At 43.6% G+C, this 19384-nt stretch overlaps 1 long non-coding RNA gene across 5 annotated transcripts; it reads right to left on the bottom strand.

The window, feature by feature from the left end:
• Positions 1 to 11098: 11098 nt before the first annotated feature.
• Positions 11099 to 19108, bottom strand: LOC102153541. 5 transcript variants are annotated; one of them, XR_005360197.1, is made up of 5 exons: positions 18973 to 19108; positions 14326 to 14719; positions 13032 to 13555; positions 12519 to 12669; positions 11099 to 11592 (listed from the first exon to the last, which is right to left on the bottom strand). It is a non-coding gene; the product is annotated as an uncharacterized LOC102153541 (long non-coding RNA). The 5 variants fall into 5 exon arrangements; XR_005360195.1 differs by having other exon boundaries at positions 13457 to 13555; XR_005360196.1 differs by having other exon boundaries at positions 13032 to 13552.
• Positions 19109 to 19384: the final 276 nt, after the last annotated feature.

Genomic DNA, 19384 nt, shown 5'->3' with positions numbered 1-19384 from the left:
TCCCTGCGAGGAGCCTGCTTCTCTCTCTGTGTCTCTCATGAATAAATAAATACAATCTTAAAACAACAACAACAACAACAACAACAACAAAAAAAAAACAGGGGCATCCCTACTGCTCCTGGTCACTGTCCCCTAAGGATAACCATCTTGCTAAGAATCTTGGCTTCCTTAGCAGTGCTTTCTACCTCCCACCCAAACATTAACTTGTAATGAAAGAAGTAGAGGTGAGGAGGGAGAAGGAGAGAGGAAGAGAGAGAATGGCAACACAGAATGTAGAGAGAAGCTGATTTGTTCTGGGAAAGATGCTAAAGATTCCTGGTTGGGAAGCTGAATGTTTTCAGAGCCAGAAAGAAAGACTGGATAAATCTTGGTGTTTAATTTGCCAGCTCTCTTTAAAGTGGATTCACTGGGGGCCCAAAGCTGAATGTTCCCAATAGGACTAATACCTCCCCCTTAGCACAAATAACGCCTTACAGACATTAACTCATTATTTCATGTGGCCCCCAGTGAGCAGTATGTAAGTATTAGCGTGTCTGCTTTACCAGTTAACAGGCTCAGTTAACAGAGAGATCAGGGTAGCTCCCCATTTTATGGGTTTGCCCAATGAGTTGCTGCTCTGTCACCCGGGTGCTCAGTAGATCTGTTGGTCACCTCACAGCCTTCATGTATTCATCTGTTCATTTTACTTATTCGTTCATCAACCATCTATGGAGCTGTCTTTCTGGTACTGCACGGGGTGCCACGGAGGATGCTAAAGTGCGTAAGATGTTGTCCTTACTTGAAAAGGGATCATTCTTACAGGGTTAAATCCTAAATGCTGTCTGAGGGTGGGCAGGTAATACAGATGGGCGAGCCGGTGGGGAGGGGGGAGGACTGTGGCGCTCTGGAGACGCCTGCCCCATCTACTTATTATAACACAGTAGCTGCCCCAAACACACATGTCGAGGATGAGGATTCAGTTCGCAAGCCTTTCTGGAGGAGGAAGAACACAATTTGCTACAGGGCAGTGTGGTGAATACTGCAGGAGAAGCATAAGCTGCATGATGGAAAGTCAGGAGAGCTATTCAGTGGGACAAAGGGACAGAGGAAGGGCTGGAGCAGTGGACATAAGAGCATCCTGGGAGGAGGTGAGAGGGCTTAAAAAGACAGATTTATGGGGCACGTGGGTGGCTCAGTGATTGAGCATCTGCCTTGGGCTCAGGTCATGATCCCAGGGCCCTGGGACCGAGTCCCACTTTGGGCTCCCTGCATGGAGCCTGCTTCTCCCTCTGCCTGTGTCTCTGCCTCTTTCTCTCTCTCTCTCTGTCTCTCATGAATAATAAAATCTTTTAAAAACAAAATGAAGACAGATTTGTGACTATGAGCTCCTAGAGTGCGAAGCCAAGTGGAGGCCCAGCCTATACTTGGATGCCTCCAGTGATAGGAAATTCAGTACCTAGAGAACTCACCCCTTTGGAGTTCTCTCCACTGCCTGGTTAGTAGGTGAGTTGGTGGCAGTTTGGTGGAGAAGACACCATAGGCTTGGAATCAACCTATCTGTGTTTGAATCCTAGACTCTACCACTTGTTAGTCACATGACTTTGGGGGAAGTTATTTAAATGTTCTGTGGCTCAGTTTACTCATATTTAATGGGTGATAATAATAGAATTTATAGCAAGGATAGAATGTAGATGAAAAGCTCAGCACAGTGTCTACATGTAGGAATACTCTGCTAGAGTTGTTCCAACACAACGGGAGCCAAGTGAAGCTTGAGAATTGGATAGGGCTCTCCAAATGGTGATAAACCACTGAACCTCCCAAGGGACCAACATCTAGAGGGAACAAAGTTGTTCTAGAATGGGTAGCCCCATTTGTCTTAGCAAGGGAAGGGATTAAAGATCATCTTTGATGCTTTCACTAGTATTCTCTATGGTCTTGACGTGTCCTAGAAGACCTAGGTTGTACCTCTCATTTACGGATGTCACAGAAGTGGCAAGTGAGAGCCTTGCACGAGGTAGACTCAGGTCTCTCCAACTGAAGGCTCCCATTCAGGAGAAAGGCAAGAGCTAAACACACATTCTGGATTGGTTTTCATCATATTGAAAGGACAGAGATATTAATTAAATGTCATTGGAGGGTGAGATTCTGATAGTTTTACACCATAATGAGGATCTTAGGTGCTTGTGTTCTGAACTTTCTATCCTAAAATGTGTGTGTGTGTGTGTTTAAGATTTTATTATTTATTCATGAGAGACACAGAGGCAGAGACACTGGCAGAGGGAGAAGCAGGCTCCACGCAGGGAGCCAGATGTGAGACTCAATCCCAGGACCCCAGATCACGCCCTGAGCCAAAGGCAGACACTCAACCACTGAGCCACCCAGGAGTCCCCGTTTGTGTGTGTGTGTGTGTGTGTGTGTGTGTGTGTGTGTATGTGTGTGTGTGTGTTTAGAGAGAGTGTGTGTGCTGGGTGGGAGAAAATGGTGACAGCAGGGAGGGGCAGAGGGAGAAGAAGAATCTTAAGCAGGCTCCATGCTCAGCATGGAGCCAGCACAGGGCACAATCTCATGACCCTGAGATCATGACCTGAGCTGAAATCAAGAGTTGGACCTTAGCCAACTGAGCCACCCATCTGCCCCTTAAAATGTGCATTTGTAAACTTTCTTTACAAATAGAAAATTTTTTTATTATCTCTGAAAAAGCACTTTCTATCAGGGGCCTGGATACTCCCGGGGATTGATCCACAACCTGATTATTAAGAATGGCGATAGACAGTTTGATTGCTGTCCAGCTTCATTTTTTGCAGGGCTGGGTGTGAGTCCTACAGTTCTACTTTTCAGGGGTCAGTGAGGTTAAATGGGGGAGAGGCTGTGGCAGGACTTAGGGCAGGAAAAGACTAAGCTTCAGATCTAGCATCCAACAGCCAGGACATGCAAAGGCCAAAGTGCACATAACCAAGTTTTCCTTTCTAGATTTGCTCTTCACTTTGTTGCAAGAGGTGGGGAAGCAGACATTACAATCAGTGGGTTGCAAGAAAATGCCTTTATTCCCTTGCTCTGCTGCTAAGCAAGGCACACAAAGTCACAATAGGGAGGAGGGGAGAGCAAGTGGCAGCAGGGAAATCTGGGCAGGGCTTACATTTTCTCCAGACAATGTAGGGTTTTGATGGTCTGGTGATTTCTGGAAACTATTGGTAAGATCACGTTAGGTCATGGAGATTTTTTTTTTTTTTTTTAATGATCTGAGCAGGAAGAGAAAAATCACTTTAAAACCCCCTCCATGGGTCCTGTGCATGCTCAGCCCCACAGATCAGAGCTGCGAGGGGGGATGCACGTGAAAGAGGGGAAACTGCTTTCCCATGCTGCCCACCCTGTTAAGATCCCCTGTTCCACAGACTCCCCGGGTAAGTGCGCTTCCACTGTGAATAATTCAGATGATGAAGTAGGCTCAGTGAGAAGCCGCACCAGGAAACAGAGCTGTGTGGACTGCAGTTCATAAACCCGTGACAACTCATGGGTTTCAGAGCATCTGAGAGGACGACGGGCCTGCTGGGGCCAAGGTGAGGGGATGCGGGCCCCCTCCAATGGAGCTGTAGGCCAAGCCGCCGCCCCTCCCATCCGGGAAGGTACCTCCTTGGGTCAGGTGCATTTTCATCGCCTCTTGGGCGAGATGGCTGTAGCGCTGCCCGCTGCATGTGCCCCGTGCAGCTGACCTGCATTACAGCTTTGATGATGCTTGTCACTGAAGAGAGGTTTCAGCCTCGGGAATAGCCTTAAAGAGGCCTTTTAATTCCTCCTGGGAGCTCTCTCTGCACCTTGGGATTGTGGCAGGGTCATCTCTCTTCTGACAGCTGAGGGGAGCAGGAACCTGCCATTTGGTTCCTCCTCCCATCTTTTCGGCAACCCCTTGCTCTTTAGGAAACCCCACCCTTCTGCATCGTACAAATGCATCTTACAAACACAACAAACAACAGAATGGACAAGCAGACCCAAGTCAGAGAATTAGGATAGAACAAAATCTAGGCAGTGCTTTGTCATTCACCGAGTGCTATTAAATTCTGCTTCCCCAAGTGGTTTGTTCTAATTCTTGAACTTCTGAATGGGTGTCCTCAGGCCTGGGTCCTTTTCCAGCAAATCATCTTAGATCTTCACCGATTTTACCCACCCCTACCCCCCATCCCCTGCCTCTGGAAACCACTAATTTTTTTTCTCTTTATCTATGAAGGTTCTTGTGGTGGTGGCTTTGTTTAGATTCTACATATAAGTGATGTCAAACAGTACTTGCCTTTCTCTGCCTGGCTTATTTCACTTTGTTTAATGTCCTCAGGATCCAACTATGCTGTTGCTTATGGGAAGATTTCCTTTTTTACGGCTTGGTAGTATTTGTGTTTGTTTCTTTATACATTCAACAATCAGGTTGTTCCCAGGTTTCAAATATTATAAATAATGCTGCAGTGAACTTGGGGATGCAGACATCTTTTTGAGACCGTAATTTTGCACCCATAAGAGAAATACCCAGAAATGAAATTGGCAGATTATGCGGTAGTTCTATTTTAAAATTTTTGAGGAACCTCCATCCTGTTTTCCACAGTGACTGCACCATTACATTCCCACCAGCAGTGCACAAGGGTTCCTTTTCTCCATATCCTGGCCAGTATTTGTTATTTCTTAGCCTTTTTATAGTAGCCATTCTGACAGGTAGGAAGTGGTATCTCATTGTGGTTTTGATTTTCATTTCTCTGGTGATTAGTGATGCTGAGTAGCTTTGCATACACCTGTTGGCCATTTGTTTATCTTCTGGACACTCTTTTCCAGCAGGTTCTTCTCTGAGGATGCTTAGAAGGCTGGCTTATTGCCCTTGTGGGTTGTATACTCTGAAAACTATATAGTGCTTTCTGGCTCTTGATTCTTCTTTCTTTTCCAAGCTATTTCTATGACTTTCTGGAACCAACGAATTTCTTCCCTCCCCCTAAACTAATATGTTCAAATTGTTGCCTATCATATAACCAAGGGCATGTGCTTCCAGCTCTTCTTAAATCTCTTACCATCCAGGTAAAATACCTTCAGTCTGATTGATTCCGTTCAGTCAAACTCAATGGACATTTTATTCGATGAACACCAGTTGTAAAGGCCCAGACCAGATGCTGTGTGTGTGTGTGTGTATGTGTGTGTGTTTCTACCTGCCTGCCTGTCTCTTTCTTGTTTCCTAACTGTTCTTCCATCTTCTATTTACCTGAGGCATATGATATAAGGAGTCCTAGCTTGTAGAAGCTTATAGACTGGTTTCTTAACATGTCCAGATTTTCTTCTTTTTGATAATTTAAAACTGTTCAGTAATAACAGTAATAATAAGAATCTTGACCATCCACCATTAATCTCTCTGCCAAAATGGCATGAATGAAATTCAGCAGTTTTCCCTATAATAGTCATTTCTTGATTCTTCTCCCAAAGGAGAATTTGTTTAATTCTTACAATGAAAACATACTCATAATTGGAGATATGGGTTTAACCATGTCCTCTCCTTCTTTTCCCAAAGTCTCCATCATGAAGTGTTCTTAAGAAGGAAATCGGACTGTCTTCATTGTGCACATCCCTTCCTGCCGCCACCCTATTCCTAATAGAAAGGTTAATATTGAGAGGGAGGGTGACTGAGTGAGCTCCCAACCCTGGGCATTAAACCGTGGATCTTCCATTACTTATGTATGTGATTTGGAGCAAGTTATAGGCATTGAATGTAAAATGGAGGTATAATAATAGTACCAAGTTCGTAGAGATTGTTAGGGCAATCAAAATAAATGAAATAATACATGTAATGTAGCACTGTCCTTGACATAATGCCTGCTTGAAAGGTATGTTGGAAAGAAAAGAGAGCCTAGAATCCTGAGTGGGTGGGTAAGGTATCTTAATTTTAAAAATGGATAATTTTTGGCAGCGCTTGACAGATTATATTGATGCAGTTAATTTGGTGGTTCTAGATATTCCCAAAACATGTATTTGGATTTTTCTTCAACTTGGGTATTAGGGGATCCAATGGCTCTTGGACTGAGAAAAAAAAGGAAGGGATGAAGGAAAGGTTGGAGGGAGGGAGTAATCAGTCGAAGGGTGTTGGTCGACAGATGGACTTGTATCACATCAGGCAGGACAGGTTTGCATGATGGAAGATTATCTCTGTGCGTGACTCATCATCTGAGACAGCTGCTATGATAACAAAGGGACTCACATCTTGAATGCCGGTGGTTCCTGATGCCTCACTTGGAAGTGCCCAGTGGATGTGACCACTTTTCTTTCTCAATTCACAGTGCTTATTTGTATCCATTAAAAAAATTTTTTTTTTTTTTTTGCACATCCTGCTTTTACAGTTACTTTATAGTTTGTGGAAGCTCGGTTCCTCTTTGCCCTGTCACATGGTGGATGGAATTGGACAAAATGTCACCATTCACTCAGGCGAGGCTCCAGTCTGCTGACAGGATGATGGATTCTTTCCAGGCCAGAGCCAATAAAACCCTAACAATGGTTAGGGCAGTGCCCAAGTTGGAGGGGTATTGCAGAGGAGAATTGGGAGAAGTTGCTCCCTTTGGTCTCATTTACCAAAGTGGCATCTTTCACCAATTCTTAAAAGGTGCGACATTCTACAGGGAAGTTATCAAGATGATGATGAAAAGGGGAAGCAAAGAGAAAGCAAAAGTCAATGTGAGTAGAGTCAGGGTGAAGCCTTGAGACCTTACAGCAGGATGTCACAGTCTGGCCCATTCTATGTACTCTTCTCTACTCCTACCCAACACCAACCAGTGTTACAGGCTGAACTACCTCCCACTCGCCCCCAGGGTTGCCCGTCTTATGAAAACCTAGTTGTGCATCTGCATGAGGACCAACCCACTTCTCTCTGTATTGCCCCTGAAGCCCCCACTGGACCTACATGAAGTCAAGCTATGGCCTCAGGACCCTTGGGGATCTAGCTTTGCCTCCAACTCTGATCTCTCTTCTCTCACTGTGCTGTGGTCATACAGACTTCCTTGCTGCTCCTCAAATGTGCTGATTATATTCTTGTCTCTGGGCCTTTGCATTTTTATTCTCTTTACTTGGAGTTTTCTATTCCAAATGTTTACTTGGCTGATTTCCTTCCAGTCGGTTATCACATTTACCTTCACAGAGAGGCCTTCCGTGACCATTCGAGTTAAAGAGCTTCGCCTGTCACTGTCTTTGTTATTCTTGTGCTGTAATTTCCTTCTCCTACTACTGGACACTATATGACACATACATCAGATTATTGTCTGGCCCCCACTAGAATGTAAATTTCATGAGGGCAGGGACTTTGAGCATTTTTTGTCCATTGCTGTATCCCACTGCTAGACAGGACCCTGTACATCATAAATGCTTAATAAATTTGTTGCATAAATGAATGAATAGTCAGTGATTTTCACCCATCCATGTAATCATACATCCATTCGTTGGACAGTGACTGAGTGGCAACAATGGTAAAGATGAGGACACCTTAGTCCTTGCTTTCCAGGAGGTGGCAATGATGATAGGGAGATAGATACATAATCAGATACAGATAAATGAACCGGTGTTTATGAAAAAGTTTTGCAGGTGCAATGGTAGAGCTATAAAAAGGATATTTCCTGAAACCCAGTGTCAGAGAAGCAGGAGATAGTATGCTGACATTAAGTATGCTCACTTGCTTAAGGATTGAAGCTACACGTAAACATAAGGGGTGTGTGTGTGTGTGTGTGTGTGTGTGTGTGTTATAATGGTTTGGCTGTATACAATTTCAGAGTTTAGAGAAGGGCTCAGAATGTTTTTGCAGTGCTGTTACAGTATGTCAGAAAGGTGAAGAATTCACTCTCTTTCCCCTCAAATGAAATAGAAGCTGCTGCATTTCTCCCAGGTGGGCCCAGGCATTGTACAAGACCCACATATTTTTCAATAAGAGACTCACATTTGCTGTGATGCTAGAAGCTTCTAATGGGCCTCTGAGGGTTGTAAATTATATCAAATAATTTTCCAGATACTAAGCTGTTGTTTTTTTTAAAGGATGGAGATAGGAGGGGTGAGGATAAATCTTTCTCTGGACTCTGAAATTATACCTTGTTTCAACCATATTACATAAATCTTTTTTAAAAAATAAATCTTTTTGAATGTCCATTCATTCAACAAACATTTACTGGGTATCAACTATGTGAGAGGTGCCATACTGGGCCATGGGGCCGTTGTTGGTAGGTAAAAATCTGTAGATCTCTACTGGAAAACTGCTAGAACTTGGTGTTGCTTTCTTGTTGTTTGTTTTAGCATTACCATTTTATTGCTATTGTTTTATTACATCTTTATTGTAATAAGTCAGATAATATAGAGGTATATAAATATGTATAAAGGAAAAATAACAAATGTGACACTTTTCCTCCTCATTCCTACCACCCCTCATAGTTAATCTTTTCAGCATTTTGATAGATATCTTTCTTTTCCATTATCTTAATGGACACACAGTCTTTCCTTTTTAAAAATTCTGTTACAAAAAAAGAAATCGTATACCACATATACTCTGAAATGTACCTTTCAAAACTTACTGATGTAAAATGAACATCTTTCTAGATCTTCTTTTTAGTAAGTTCATAATTTTCTATAGAATTGGCATAATGTAGCTACCCATTTTTGTATTCTAAGTCTAAGAATACGTCAAAAATTTTTACATGATACTGGGGATCCCTGGGTGGCGCAGCGGTTTGGCGCCTGCCTTTGGCCCAGGGCGCGATCCTGGAGACCCGGGATCGAATCCCACGTCGGGCTCCCGGTGCATGCAGCCTGCTTCTCCCTCTGCCTGTGTCTCTGCCTCTCTCTCTCTCTCTCTCTCTCTCTCTGTGTGACTATCATAAATAAATAAAAATTAAAAAAATTTTTTTATATGATACTTAGGTTTTAAGCAAACATTTTCATATATATTTTCTTATACATTGGTGCTTCTATTTCTATTGAGTGGATTCTGATGTGATTATCATGTCAAAGGGTAAATGAATTTTTAATCTTTTAATAAGCAGAGCTTATTGACTTTTCCAAAACATTGTAGCAATTTATATTTTCTTCAGAAATATACAGGAGTGCTTTTGTCCCTAATATCATCCCCACCACTGGATGTCATCAATATTTTTAAGTTTTGTCAAGAATGATGACAGTGATATGTCAATAATGATAATTCATTTTTTCTTTATTTTCATTTACCTGACTCTCCCTGGAGTTGGGCATTGTTCATACATTTATTGGACATTTACATTTCATATATTATAAGTTTCCATTCCCATCCCTTTGCATGTTTTCCTATTGAGTTTTCTTTTTCTTCTTGATACATAGGAACTCTGTAATAGAAAAAAATAATGGTTTGTTGGTCACATATTATAAGCATAGATGAGAACTCAACTTGCAGATATATTTATCTGCATATTTGTATGATTTCTGTCTTTGTCTTGCTTAGAAAACATCCCTCATCAACCTTTTGGATATGGTGCTCATCATAAACATGACCTTGATAAGCCAGAGTCTTTGAGTTAGAGCAAGGTCCATTTATGGTGCTTTGTGGCTACAGTGTAATATTTCAGAGTTTGGTGCTGCCACCTAACAAAGACGCTACTTGCATTAGCCTTTTCCTTCCCACTCTTCTCGCTGATTTTAGTTGAGATATACTTGGTAGCTGCAGATCTTGTATCCTATCATCAACATCTGGGATTCTTCTGCTGGGTAATGTTTCAGATTCTCCTGACTACAAAATCCTGGTCATTAAAAAACAATGTAGCATTTCCTAACATCTCAAGGCCATATCTTACTGTGGGAAACATCAGTAGCAAAGCATCCAGAGTTTGGCAGGGAGCACACTGACTCCCTCCCTCCCTGAGGAACCCTGTCTCTGATTGCCTTTGCTTTGTTTCTCTTTTTCACCCTCTTCTCTGGAGGGGTCATCAGAATTGCCTAAGATCTCTGACACTTTGGTCCTTGATCCTGGGAGTTGGATTTTATATGGAGTCGATTTGATGAAATTATACCATGTATTTTGCATTTAGCATATCGTTAGGGCAGAGTTTCCACAGTTCTGGGCTTTGAAGACTTTGGCACATCGCCTTGGTAACTGAGTCATTTGTTTCTCTTGATAGGAAATGAGATACTGTCCTTCACATTCATAAATAGGGGTGACTTCTGACTGGCACAGGCTAGTAGGTGAGTTTCTAGAAGGATAAGGATAGTTTGGAATGTAGAGACCCTAATGAACACTTTCCCTGTCTTTGTGACTAAGCATTAAAGAAAGCTAGAACATTAGAGCTGTAAGAAGGTTTGGGCAAGAAAACTGAGGCAGAAAGAAGCAAAATGGGCACACACGAGTCTCATAGGGCATTGATATACACTAATGGTTTTTTGTGGATTGATGACAGCCACAGACACACCAATAATAGGTATAGAAAAATAGGTTCGAGTGGTGTATCATCATATCAGGGGAAACAGACCACTTCTAGAACTGTTAGAGATAATTCAGAGCCACAGTTCAGAGCAACAGGACTATCTGGGCTTCTCCATTTTACAGCTGGAGAGATGGAAACGCAGGCAAATAGAGTGGTGTGCCCCAAGTTAATGTAGTAATTAGCAGCATTGTCAAAACTTGCATCCATATGCCCTGATTTTCTGGTCTGAGTCCTCTTGGGTACCTCCTGGTTGATGCAGTTAGTTGCAGGAATCTTTTTTTTTTCTTCAGTGAATAGTAAAGATTGAAGAACAACTCTTTTGGTGGACCAGTATCTGTTGGGGAACAGGATTTATTGCCACACACATATATACCCCTTTAACCTGTCTCCCAACCAGGGAGGATTATGTTGTCTTGTTTCTTTCTTCAGAAAGTATGTGTTGGTCATTTCCTATGCTAGGGGCTTAATAAATACCTGTGGCCTTGTATTGAGCTGATTTGCATTGTTAAATTACCAGAGATAGGGGCCCAAGCCTAAAATGACAAAAATTTCATTTGACCAGTTAGGATAAAAGATGCAGTGCCCTGAAAATACACAAATCCCTTTTTAACAATTCCGTTAAAAAACATATGCTACATAATTGAATATAAGTACAAATAAAAGGCACCTGGTACAACTTGTTCCAACTTCTCTTTTATTAGAATCTAAGTGGTAACATTTATTTCCAGGCAGTGTCACTGATATTGGTTTTGTTCATTATTAGGATATTGTAGTTATTGCACTCTGAAGGGAGAAGCTGTGGGTTTATAACCAGGACTGGCAAGTGGCCGAAGAAGGAGATGCACCAGCTGATGGGCCTTTTATAGAGTCAAAGCGTGTCAGAAATCATCTTCAGGAAGCAAAGCGTCCCTTCCCTGTGGCGGGCACTCCCCGGGGAGGCTGGGCACTTTTTCTCCTTCGGCTGTGGGTCTGGTATGGACTTTGGCTCTGATCCTGCTGCCCGATTCCGGGGCAAGTACCTGGGGGCGCCTGGAGGTGGGTGGCTGGGAGGCTGACATTGCCTTGGTTGTATGTCCTGGGAAGCCAGCTGAGAAAGGCCCGGGGGCTGCAGGCCTGCAGGAGCCCTGGTGTTTCATTATTCTGATTTTAACTGGCCTGAGTAGGATTTCTGGATGGGCTTCAGAACGGGGGGAAAGAGAAAAAAGAGGGAAAAAAACCAGACCATAAATTGCTGCTGTAATTTACGTCAAACACCCTTGCACCATGATCACAGCCCCTAATAAATACATTCCTCTGACTGGTGAGGCTGTAATAATCCTCCCCCTGATGATTTCTGCATTAGGTTGTTGCTGTTATTCTTATTGTTTGGTAATGAAGGGCAAAAATCAATATTGGGTGTTTTGATTCTATTAACAAGGAGAATAAAATCCTTTTCCTCTCCTGTATCCTTCACACCTTAACTAGAAACAGTTTCAATACCTGGTGACAGAAGATTGACTTGGGGGTTTATCCTTTTCTATCTCCTAATCTGTGGAAGAGGTTTTAAGGCAGAAACGTAGTCAAATCAAGTCACTTCTTGCGTTCTTCTTCCTCCTGAGAGGAAGGGAGAGGCTATTTTCTTCCCGTGGGAAGCTCTGCGTGAAGTCTAAGCTGTCTCAAGAGGATCCACGGAAGCAACAAGTGCATAAGGAGCCTGTACCAACTTCCTGAGCAAAATGAACATCTCTCCTCCCTTATCCACCTTTGTGGACGAGAATGCGGCCCTAAAGGGAAGGTCAAAGAAACTGCCACATTTCTAGTTCTCTCAGTAGATTCTTTATAGCCGTACATAAATGTTGTTTGCAATCACAACATGGGCCTACTTGGGAACTTGGCTATGGGGTTTTAAAGAAGACATTGATCATTTACACCTAAATAGGATCTTACCATTTTCTTTATTTTTTTTTTAAGATTTAATTTATTTATTCTTAAGAGACACAGAGAGAGAGGCAGAGACACAGGCAGAGGGAGAAGCAGGACTTGATCCCAGGACCCTGGGATCACGACCTGAGCCGAAGGCAGATGCTCAACCAACTGAGCCACCCAGGTGCCCCAGTATCTTACCATTTTCAAAAATATTTTATTGATATTTCTCATTTAATCATTTTATCATTTGAAGTGGCTCTTAGTCATTGCCATTTTCAGGTGAGGAGACCGAGGGTCAGAAAGGAGGTATGCTTCTCAAGGTTGCCTGGCGAATGTAGGTCCAAGTTTCCTATAAGAAAAGAAAGATAGCCCCACTTTCCCTGGTTGGTGCCTCTGGAATAGTATAGCATTCACCAGGAGTCTAGACATGGGCTGGCTTCTATACTTTCCCACAGAGTTTAAACAGACACATCAGATTCAGTAGAAACTTTGAAGACACCTGGTGCTTGGAGCTTCCCTTAGGGGACAATGGACACAGGGAGAATTTGCTGTGTTCTGGGAGCATGTTTCCGATTACTTAATATTAGCAGACCATTTGTAACTCAGATGTCAAGCAGGGTTTTAGTGTCCTAATTTCTCGAAAAGATGGCTAAGCCCCTCCCCCACCTCCAGATATATCCCGTGTAAAAATAAGGAGGCCCTTTACAGCACCTCTGCAGATTTCCAAAGAGCTTATGCATCCCTGTGGTTCCCTTTGTCCTGCAAGCTCCTGCTTCTGCTGAATCATTTCATCTTGGAAATTGTCTCCACACCCCTCTGTCGTCTGGGATGTATGATGCAGCCAAGGAATGAGGCCGTCTTCCTTTTCCTTCTTCAGACGAACCACTCATGCCAGGGTGGTGCGTGTGTGCGGTGTGTAGATTACTGGCACTTTGGTAGGATGGGAGCATTCCCACATCACCACTTGGCTCCTTTTTCAACTCAGTTCCTGTTTCTTACCATTTTCCAAGACTCTCTTATACTCTTGCCCTTTCTTCCTTACTTGTCTGCCTCCCTCAGATTCCAATCTGTTTTGAATGCATTTCAGTTCAGCTACTTTCTTTGTTTCCTTCTGACACATGCCCTTGGCATCTCACCTTCTCCACAGGTGCCTTATCAAGGATATTTTCCTCAAAAAGACTGTTCTCTTCCTAAGAGGAATTCTGATGTCAGCCAAGGCCACGTTTTCCAATCTGCTGGATAAATAAATAGTAAAACAACAAGCAAAAGAACTCAGTGTTGGATGTACATTGTAACAGTGATAGGGGTGATATTAATACCTTATAGATATTGAAAGTTTTCCTGTTGCCAGCAGGCTTTGCCTATAGATACTAGCGTATTTTAGCCATACAGTAATTCTTATGGTTCTGATTTTCAGGGGAAGAAACTGAGGGTCACATAGAGCCAGCAAAAACGTGTCTGACATTTTTAGAGTTTTTTCTCCACCATGAGTGTAGGTCTAGTTCTATTCCAGTCCACACTGCCACACTGGTTGGCTTCTGTGTTTCATTGTCACACAATGAATCAAACTTGAAAATTTCAGCCATCTCTGATTTATATTTGCCACTGGCCTCCCTGGACCATAAGCTCCAAGGAGCTGACTTTTTGGTTTTTGACAACCCTCAACATTGAGCCATGCTAGGTCCCTAGCCTTTTGTCACGTTCTAGAGTTCTAGAAACACTATGCAGTGAAGACTGTGCCTAATAGGGCCAGGTCATGAGGCCATGCCAAATATGTAACCTGCTTCTTTAAAATTTGTGGACTCTTTCTCCCTCTCTCCCTCTCTCTGGCTCCATTGGCTGCTACAACCAGCCTGCATGGACAGTATTTAGAGGATTTTTTCTTTTTTTTTCTCTGTAATATTTCTTCAACCTGGAAATGCTTTATAATGTGTCTCAAAGACTTGTGAGAGCCCCAGCAAGGAAGGGGTTAAAATGATTTTACCCACAGAATTTCATGAACCACCTGTGAGCCAGCTTTGCATCCTCTTCTCCATCTCTTTATGTAGTTGTGTCAGCTCTCTCCCCCAAGTATGCATTATCTGGACCATTATGGAACCCATCAGCAGAGGGGCCATGACCTCTGGCTGACCTTGGCCTGCTGATGCCCTGCCATGCGCTCCAATTACCAGGATATGTAGAGGTGACTGCAGTCTTTTGAGACCTTTGGAAGCTTACAGCTTTGTCAGGTCCTTACGTCTTTTCAGTGGCATTGGGTGACTTCTAGATCCTGCTGGCATTTCTCTTCTTGGGTGACATGCGTGCTTACTCTAAAACGAAAACTCCAAAGCTGTGGTTGGTTTGTCTTACTAGAAAACTGTAATTTTCCACTGCATGGCCTGTTCTCCTTGGATGATGGGCTGTAAGAAGGAACAGTGAGAATATGAGGAAATTGGTTAATCTTTTTGCTAGCAGCATTGCTTTTTTGAACTATATTTTCAGGGGGTGGAGGCATCTAGAGTTGTGTTGACTTGATACTTCCAAGTCTCTCTGCTTGTCTTTTCAACTTCATCTTCATTCCTAAAGTGATTATAGCTGTGCAAAAAGTTTAATGGTTTTGGTACTACTTTGTAGTATTTTTTGCTAATTTTTTTCTAAGCACGGGTAATAAAAAAAAATGTCACTATGCTCTGCATTTCAGAAGCAAAAGAAAATTAGACACCTGTTATATAATATGCTCACAACATTATGTAACACGTTTTTCCACTGGAAATAATGCTCCAAGCTGTTTTGTTCTCCATTTGCTGTGATTCATTTAAGTGTTGAATGTTAAACTGGTCTATTTACCAAGCTCAGAAATGTATTAGGTTGAGCCCATGAATTTGCTGATTTCGTAGATCAAAGCATTAAATATAGACAGTTTTATAGGGTCCAACTTGCATCAGCAGCATTAGGCAAAACCTGATTGGAAGCGGGAGGGATCATCTAGCGCCTCCCCCATCTCCAGGCAGGATTGCATTTCAGTCATACTCAGAAGAATCTCTTAACTCACGCTTTTTAACATTTGTTGTCAATGAATAAAGTCCCATATACTCTTCTGGGTTAGTTAAGGGATTAATATCACTATCAAAGCAGGGAATGGGTCATTCTGGAAGCTCAGCAGAAGAGCTCAGCATAGGTGGTGGTTATATCTGCTCTTTAAGATCTTACGGGACACCTTACACATTGTGTCCCTCTTGACTGGGGTTTTATTTTTAGATTTTCTAGTCTTAAACAATTGTTAAATGTGGGTATATTTCTTTTTTAAAGGGAGATTCAATTTTTTTTCTAATTTATTGAGATATAATTGAGAGGCACCACCATATACATTTAAGGTGTGTAGCAAAATGGTTTGACTTGGATATATTGTGAAATGATTACTGTAGTTAACATCCATCATCTCATGTAGATAAATAAAAGGAAAAAAGCAAACCAATTATTGGTTTTCCTTGTGATGAGAACTCAGGATCCACTCCCTTAACAACTTTCCTCTATATCATAGAGCGGTATTAGTGGCAGGTATCATGTCATACATTACATCCCTAGTACTTATTTATCTTGTAACTTGCAAGTTTGTGCCATTGACCACCTTTCTCCATTTCTCCCTCCCCCTACTCACTCCTGGTAAACACAAATCTGATCTCTTTCTCTCTGAGTTCTCTTTTTCTTTTGTTCTACATGTAAGAGAGATCATACCCTATTTTTCTTCCTCTGACTTGACTTAGTATGATGCCCTCATGATTGGTCCTTGTTACGGCAAGTGGCAGGGTTTCTTCATTTTTATGGCTGAATAATATTCCATGGAAAGTGTGTGTGTGTGTGTGTGTGTGTGTATCACAGTTTTTTAAATCTATTCACTTGATGGACATTTAGGTTGTTTCCATGTCTTGGCTCTTGTAAATAATGCTTCTGTGACCCTGGGGGGCTGCAGATAGTTAAAGTTGGTGCTTTCATTTCCTTTCTATATATTTGATTGAGGTTTTAACAACAGAGAAGGATTCTCTGTTTCTTTCACCTCTCACCAACCAAGAGGTAGTGAGAGGTGGGTTCATCAAGAACCAACTAAGTCTGGCTCTGATTTGTGATTTGCTTGAGATCCTGTCTCAGATCTTAGTCGTGAACATAAAAATAGAAGTTGTTCAACAGCTTGCTTGGCTACCTCAGGAGGTGGGTCCTCCAAATGAAGAGATCGAATCTGCTTTACCCAAGCAATGAGATTTCCAGACAGAGTAAAGTCACAGTGATAGCCTCTGGACTCTGGGTAGAGTTTTCCCAGCATGTGCGTCAAAGCCAGATGCTCAGGGTGTCTGCCCTTTGTCTCAGACTCCTCACTGTGGTCAGAGTCTGCAGCTTCTCCCCACTTCCACTGGCCATTGGCCAGCAGCTCCTGATGCCCAGAGGTTTCAGCACAGGGTACATGTTCACTTAAGCCAGTACCTATTCCAAACATTGAGCGAGACTTATTCTTTTGTTGCAAATAAAAATGTAGTCACCCAATCCTGGGTGCGTTCATTATAGCCTGAGTTTTAGGTACTGGGTTTTTTGCAACAAAGAGCATGAAGGCCACCTCTTTTCATTTGTCTAGGAACTTAGCTCAGAGCCTTTGCACACCATGACATTATTCCAATGCAGAAGACACAGAGTTTGGATGTGGGCTGTACAATAGAGTTTTATGCAGTGTATAAACTCAGTTTGAATGAGATAAAAACACCCAATACAGTCCTTGGCCCTTTACAGACACTTGGCAAATGCCAAAAAGGTACAGTATAGAATAACTAGCTGAAGAGGAAAGAAGAGAGGCTTTTGGGTCAGAAGGCCTGAGCTCGAGTCATGTACTGGCCACTTGTACGTGTCTGACCTTAGGCTGTTCTTTCACAGCCTCTGTTCCCATTTGCAAAGTGGGGTCCCTGCACCCCTCAGCATTGTCTTATGGGCATAAAATGCAATTGTGGCAGTAACAGTGCTTTGAATAAAGGCTGACACAGCCTAAAAATATTGGGTGTCTTTTACCCTCCAGGTCTGATTCTTGTTAGGCCTCAGATGTCTTTGCATGATTGGACAAAAGGTTGGGCTAATAAGTCTTAGGAGTGGATGTTTCCTAAAATTGATGAGCAGCTCTGAGTCCCCACCAGTTCCGTACCCTGTGGAAAACAGCTGTGGTGGTAGAGGGCTCACAGGGGTTTGGAGCAGGCTGGGGCCCCCTCTTACAAAAGATACCCCTTCCCAACAAGCCCTGTATCCCCACCATCCTGCAGCTTGTTGTTAATGGGAGGGAGCTCGGTCCAAACCCGGGTTTCCAGGGTCTGATGAAAGCCACAGCCTATTTAAATCATTTTCCTGTGGCCTTTAACCTAAAAAGATTACATTTCAGGGGTGGGAGGTGGAGGAGGGTGAGCAGCAGAGGACCAGCCTACTGTCAGAGGACAAAATCAAATTTTTTATGTGATGTTGCTGCATTAAATGGGCCAATCTTATGTCATGTAACATGTGAATAATGGCTCTAGCATGTGATGTCAAAATTTTCCACACGTCTCATAAATAAATCCAGCCACACCCCTCCCCCCAACTACCACCCAAAGGCTATGCATTTTTGAACTTCACCTTGCATCCCAAATTAAAAATGCGTTCTGATTCAAGGTTAAAGGTACAGTGTCCCCTTTCAAAAGGCACATGTCAGTGTTTCTGCTGAGAATGATAAATAACCTTTGGAACAGGCTATCAATTGTCAGGATTCTTCCTCCTCCCTATCTTCCAATTCTTCTTTTTTTTTTCAACCTGACTTTGCCGGTTAGGTCTGATGCTTTGGAAAGAATAGATGGTATGTTAGGCCAACCCTTGATGAAATTTTCTGTAAGGAAAACCCCTGGAGGTCCCGACGGGAGAAAAATCCCCCAGTCAGGTGGCCCAGTGGCCCCCAGGAGTGAAGGAGCCAGATGCAGTGCAGCTGCAATTAGCATTGGCAGCGCAGCCACGCCACGCACCTTTTACTGCAAGAAGCGTGTGTTTGTTCAAGGCCTGTCCGCTTGCACGGGGATGCCTGCACCGATACTGACGTTAGAAACCCTGAAACGCCACTGCTGTTGGCGAAGAGCTGCTGCCTCTGCCTTGTCGACTGCGACCCAGGCAGGTGACTTTGGGAAACAAGTACTCAGACCATCCCGGGTCCTCGGCGCCCGGAGTCGGCAGTAAGCACGCAGGCAGAGTCTTCTACGGAAGCCAGAGTCGTGGAGAGCTTCCGAAGCAGAGCTGCCCCTCGATCCCCCCCTAAAGGGCATCCTGCCTTTTGGCTTTTCCATTTACACGGGAGGGTCAGGAGGAGGCGACCGCAGGTGCAGGTGCGGGGCTGCTGAGAGCCGGGGCGGAGGCGTGATTTTCCAGAGGCCCAAGCTCCCGGGCGCCGCCTCTGTCCCCCCCTTATCCCCGCACCTCACAAACAAAGGCAGCATCTTTCTGGGCCAGCGCGGCGAGCGCCCGCGGACGTTCCGGGAATGCACACGGCGACCTGCTCTGTGTAACGGACGTCAAGCCCAAGCCGCACAGGAGTCGCTACATCTGTTTTGGCTTTGTTCGCGGCACAGAGGGGCGGGGGTGCGCTCCGCGGTCAAGGGCCAAACTGCATGTCATATTTCATTACCTTCATTAGCTACTACAGAGGCCGCGCTCAAGGGAAAGGTTGGCGTTAACCCCTGAGCGACCAGCCTCTTCCGAGGAGCCTTTGCACCTCCACCCCCGGCTCGCGATCGCCGCCCGCTCACGCTGTGAGCTCTGATGTAGCTCAACTGTAAATCAGCCCCGAGGTCCACGATTTCACCTTCTGGAAGGAGGCAGGCTACTGTTTTATCCCAGGTAGCTACTTGCCGGACGAAAGAACATCTGGAACCCATTAGGACGAATGCTAGTGTGAACCCAACGGGGAAAGCGTGCGCAGGCTTAATAAAACTTTCCCCTCTTTTTTGTGTCCGCGGTTGTCTTTTTCTTTCCTTCCCCACATTATTTCTGTGAGTTAGTATCGCCAGCTCTTTCTGTGGTTGCCTGGAGTGAGATAA

Source organism: Canis lupus, chromosome 5, assembly GCF_011100685.1.
Source record: "Canis lupus familiaris isolate Mischka breed German Shepherd chromosome 5, alternate assembly UU_Cfam_GSD_1.0, whole genome shotgun sequence".
Classification (NCBI taxonomy): Eukaryota; Metazoa; Chordata; class Mammalia; order Carnivora; family Canidae; genus Canis; species Canis lupus.
This window is presented reverse-complemented; position numbering and strand designations above follow the sequence as displayed.